Here is a 6,000-nt window from a genome sequence, read left to right as displayed (position 1 = left end):
TAATTGTAAGAGGGATTGCATTTAAGAATAATGAAGTGTTACTGTAACTGCTCAGACCTTGGTGAGGCAACATCTAGAGCACTGTTTTCAGTTTTACTCACCTTATTTGAAAAATTATTCAATTAATTTGGATGTAGTTCACAGATGTTCACTTCACTGATTCCTGGGTTAAAGAGCATACCTTCTGAAGAAAGGTTGAACATCTTAGGCCTATACACACATTGGAGTTTAGAAATATAAGAATCAATCTCACTGAAACATAAAAGCTCCTGAGGGGACTCGGTAAGATGGATACTGTCAGGATCTTGATACCTCATTTTCTGGTCTGTCTAGTGCTGCTCCTGGCATGCCCTCCTGCACTCTCCATTGAACCAGGGTAGATCCTCTGGCTTGATGGTAATGGTTGGGTGGGGGATATGCCAGACCATGAGGTTACAGATTGTGCTGGAGTACAGTTCTGCTGCTGTTGATGGCCAACAGTGCCTAATGGGTTCCCAGTCTTGAGTAGCTAAATCTGTTTGAAGTCTGTCCCACTCAGCATGGTGACAGTGCTACACAACATGATGGAGGTTATTCTCAATATGAAAGTGGGACTTTGTCTCCACAAGGATTCTGTGGTGGACACTCTTACCATAAAAACAACACCTGATTTTAGTTTCTACAATGACTATATTCCACCTGGATAGCAAGCTGAAAATCTATACCCAAACAACGATAAAGAACAAAGAACAATACAACACAGGAACAGGCCTCTGACCCTCCGAGCCTGTGCCAATACATTTTGCCCTTCCATACTAAAACTCTCTTCACTTACAGGATCTGTATCCCTCTATTCATGTATTCATCCTTCCGATTCTTGTATTCACCCAGGTGCTTCTTGAATGCTGCTATTGTGTCTGCTTCTACCACCTCCTCTGGCAGCACGTTCCAGGTATTCACCACCCTTTGGATGAAAACGTTGCCTAGCATATCTGTTTTGAACTATGGCGTTCACAGCTAGAATCTGTGTCCCCTAGTAATTGAGTCCTCCACCCTGAGAAAAAAAAGCCTCATACTTTCCACTCTACCCTTGCCATTCATAATCTTAGGAATGTCTATTCAAGTCATCCCTCAACCTTCTACATTCCAATGAAAACACACCCAGTCTATCCAACCTTCCTTCACAGCCAAAATTCCCCATACCAGGCAACATCCTGGTAAACCTTTTCTGTATGCTGTCCAAAGCATCCATATCCTTTTGGTAGTATGGTGACCAGAACTGTATGCAATATTCCAATGTGGTCTAATTAAAGTTACAGGAGACAGTGAGGATTGCAGATGCTGGAGATCAGAGTCGAGAGTGTGGTGCTGGAAAAGCACGGCCTGTCAGGCAGCATCTGAGGAGCAGGAGAATCGACATTTCGGGCATATGCCCTTTGTCAGGTATGAGGCTTGTGGGCCGGGGGACTGGGAGATAAATGGGAAGGGGGTGGGGCTGGGGAAAGATGGCTGGGAATGTAATAAGTAGATGAAGGTGGGAGTGAAGGTGGTAGGTCAGAGAGGAGGGTGGAGTGGATAGACGGGAAAGATGATGGACAGGTAGGACAGTTCGAGAGGGCCATGCTGAGTTGGAAGGTAAAGATGGGGGGAGGGGAAATGAGGAAACTGGTGAAATCCACATTGATCCCATGTGGTTGGAGGGTCCCGTGGTGGAAGATAAGGCGTTCTTCCTCCAGGTGTCGGGTGGTAAGTGTTTGACGATGGAAGAATCCCAAGACCTGCATGTCCTTGGGGGAATAGGAGAGGGTGTTAAAGTATTCAGACACGGGGCAGTGGGGTTGTTTATTGTATGTGTCCCGGAGATGTTCCCTGAAGCATTCGCAAGTTGGCATCCTGTCTCCCCAATGTAGAGGAGACCGAATTGGGAGCAAAGGATGCAGTAAATGACACGTGTGGAATTGCAGGTAAATCTCTGATGGATGTGGAAGTCGTCTTTGGGGCCTTGGACAGAAGTAAGGCGGGAGGTGTGGGCACAGGTTTTGCAATTCTTGCGGTGGCAGGGGAAGGTGCCAGGAGGAGATGGTGGGTTCGTGGGGCGGCATGGACCTGACAAGAGGTCTGCTCCTAGGAGGACCAATTCCACCATAGAACATACCAGATGGTCTCCTTCTTCGACCGCAATTTCTCCTCCCACGTGGTAGATGATTCCCTCCAGTGCATTTCATCCACTTCCTGCACCTCCGCCCTCGAATCCCACACCTCCCAATGCAACAAGGACAGAACCCCCCTGGTCCTCACCTTCCACGCCACCAACCTCTGGATACATCGCACCATCCTCCACCGCAGGAAGTGCAAAACCTGCGCCCACACCTCCCTGCTATCCTCCGTCCAAGACCCCAAAGGAGCCTTCCACATCCATCAGAGATTTACCTGCACCTCCACACACATCATTTACTGTATCCGTTGCTCCCGATGTGGTCTCCTCTACACTGGGGAGTCAGGACACCTACTTGTGGAATGTTACAGAGAACATCTCCGGGACACGCGCACGATACAACCCTACCGCTTTGTGGCTGAACAGTTTAACTCCCCCTCCAATTCCGCCAAGCACATGCAGGTCTTGGGCCTCCTCCATCGCCAAACCCTAACCACCTGATGCCTGGAGGAAGAACGTCTCATGTTCCACCATGGGACACTCCAACCCCAAGGGATCAATGTAGGTTTCACCACTTTCCTCATTTTCCCTCTCCCCACCTTATCCCAGATCCAACTCAGCATGGCCCTCTTGAACTGTCCTTCCTGTCCATCTTCCTTCCCATCTATCTGCTTCACCCCACCCCGACCTATCACCTTCATCCCCACCTTCATCTACCTATTGCACTCTCAGCTACATTTTCACACCCCCAGCCTTAACACCGCCCCTCCCATTTATCTTTTAGTACCCTTGGCCCACAAGCCTCATTCCTGATGAAGGGCTTATGCCTGAAACGTTGATTCTCCAGCTCCACAGATGCTGCCTGACTGGCTGTGCTTTTCTAGCACCACACTCTCGACACTAATTAAGTTCTATAAATCTGTGGCATAACTTGCCTATTCTTATACTCAATGCCCCTTTCAATAAAGGCAAACATAATATAAACTGTTTTTACTACCTTACCTACCTGCACCAGCACCTTCAGTGACCTATGGACCTGCATACCCAGATCCCTCTGCAAATCAATACTCCTTAGGATTCTGTCATTCACTGTATAATTTCCACCTGTACTTGAGCTTTCAAAATGCATCACCTCACACTTGTCTGAATTAATCTCCATCTGCCATTTTTCTGCCCTTGTTTCCAACTGATCTATATCCTGCTGTATCCTCTGATAATCCTTCTCACTATCCGCAACTCCACCAATCTTTGTATCATCCGCAAACGTGCTAATTAGACCAGCTACGTTTTCCTCCAAATCATTTATATAGACCATGAACAGCAGAGGTCCCAGCACTGATCCCTGTGGAACACCGGTAGTAACAGCCCTCCATTCCAAAAAGCATCTTTCCAAAGCCATCCTCTGCTCCTATGACTAAGCCAGTTCTGTATCATCTTGCCAGCTCACCCCGATACCATGTGACTTCACCTTTTGTACCAGGCTGCCTTGAGGGATTTTGTCAAAGACTTTACTGAAGTCCGTGTAGACAACTTCAACCACTTTTCCCGCATCAATCATCTTCGGCACCTCCTCAAAAAACTCAATCAAATTAGTGAGGAATGACCTCTCCTGTACAAAACCATGCTGTTTATTGCTAATAAGTCCATTGCTTCTAAATGCACAAAGGTCTTGGTTCTGAGAGTCTTTTGTTTCGATTCTACTGTTTTCTACTGTTTTATATGTGGCCTTTCTGACTAGAGCAGCCTCGGTCAGGATTTTCCTGATCACTAATTCAGTGTGTTCATCAAGATTTAACTTGTTGCAATGCTGTATAGAGTAGATTATGCTGGATTCGATGGCTGGTTTGCAATGCAGGGGTAATGCCGACAGCGTGGGTTCAATCCCCGCATAGGCTGAAGAGTTTCCTTTTCAACCTCTCGTCTTTCCTGAGGCGTGGTAACCCTCAGGCTAAACCACCACCAGGTGTCTCTTGCTTTATGTTCACTTTACCTTTAGTCTAAGGACGCTCCTAGCTCGTGGGCAGCGGATACATAGGAACAGAACCACCAGTAGCTCAAGGCAAGCTCAAGAAGGAGGGTCACCGCCATCTTCTTAAGGGTAACCAGGGTTGAGCAATTAGCCAGTCATGTCCACAGCCCATAAATGAATAAAATAAAGGCATTGACTCTTCTGAAAGCTCATTTTACTTTAGACTTTTAAAATAAGATTTATGCTTTTTCAGTTATGGCTGGGTGTATGTGGACAAGGTGAATCTGAGTGATCCATATGCCAGTTAACTTGTGCTGAAGCAATTTTTGGTTTGATCTTGGCCTGTGTCCCAACGCCCTTACCTAGCACTTGTGTTTTAGATATCGATTTATACTTGCTACGTGTTTAAAATGTGAATTACCTGTGCGCTGCACTCCCTCTCAACAGCACTTTAAGTTGCTTCCACCTGATTGGTTTGATGCAAATTTATTAATTGTGATTTAAATGTATCAATTATATTCCGGCATCAGCAGATTTCTTCAGAGATGCTTTGCACTTAGTTGGCATCTTTTACAGCCTCAGAATATCCCGAATCCATGATGTACTCCCACAGCTGAGTCCAGCATGTGCAATGGTCTGTACCTAACTCTGCAACTCCATGTAATGAAAGTATCCCTCTTGTCTACTTGGTTTATTGGAGACTGGCTCCATGGTTCAGACCTCTAATGGAGACTGTGTGCCTTCACTTCAGACCAGGGAAGACCAATGATCATGCTTTTAATTTAGAACCATGTCATTTGGAGAAATGGACACTTATGGATTTCCCAAGGCTGCAAGGTCAGGAGCTGAATGGTCTTCTTGGTTTTATTACTTAGCTTTTTCTCCCAGATCTCACCTGCCAATGGCCTCTGATTTTCTGTCACTTTCCTTTGTGTTTAGATTTCCTCCTGTGACCGAGACAGCCGTTGACCTGAATGCTAAGGTTTATCAGCAGTTAAGTATTGATTACAAGCAGCCCCCGCTTGTTATCAGAAATGGCTGATTTAAACAGCCTGTTATAGTTTGGATGTGGGAGGTGAGGGAGATTTATATGACCAACAGTTTTAAAGGGACGGGCCAGATAGTCAGCTGGATGGGCTGAGAGACAACCCGCACAATTACAGTTAGTTTTTAACTTAGTTTGTGCTCATTCATTAATTGCCAGAACGGAGAGGTTTTCGTGAGCTTCTTTACAAAGATCTTCACATCAACTTTACGGTAGTTGAGCAGTACCAGTTGGACTGGTTTGTCCATGTTATTGACGTTTCTTGGTTTTGAAGTAGCTTATAGAGTCTATCACCACAGGCAATCCCTTTTCTGTGTCCCCTCCTCCAGGGTGATTGTTGGGTAAATTTGAACAAATTGAAGCACAGAAGGTGTGAAGCAGAGATGATGTGAGTGGGATGAGTCCTGGGATTGGTTTAGCAAAGGATTAAGGTGCACACAGCAGATTTAAAATGTAAATGTTTCAAAAGGAAAAAGTCTCAGTTGTGTGTGTGTATATGTGCAGGCTCTAGTTGTGATAAATGACAGCTGATACTGGGGCAAGGTTTGGGCACAGATATAAGAGGTTGTTACCACATAGGTGTGACAGGTCAGTGGAAGGGAATAGCAAACTGCACCTAAATGGTACTGGGTATTGTGAATACATCCATATGGAAAACATTCAAATTCCTTGTTCTTCTTTTGCTAATTGACGTGAAGGGCCTGTCCCTACACTGTAAATTTGCAAATGTTTCTTTAATATAATAGCATTTTCTCTGCTTCCAATTCATTTTTGTCTGCAGAGCTCCACATAGGAATATAGCCAGCTGCCTGAGAGCTGGGAAAAGACGATTAGCTTTGGCTCAGGGGTGAA

This window comes from Chiloscyllium plagiosum, unplaced genomic scaffold, assembly GCF_037043375.1.
Source record: "Chiloscyllium plagiosum isolate Xiang-an unplaced genomic scaffold, Cpla_swu_hap1 HiC_scaffold_9, whole genome shotgun sequence".
Lineage (NCBI taxonomy): Eukaryota > Metazoa > Chordata > Chondrichthyes > Orectolobiformes > Hemiscylliidae > Chiloscyllium > Chiloscyllium plagiosum.
The sequence above is the reverse complement of the archived record's forward strand: the minus strand, read 5'-3'. Positions refer to the sequence as shown.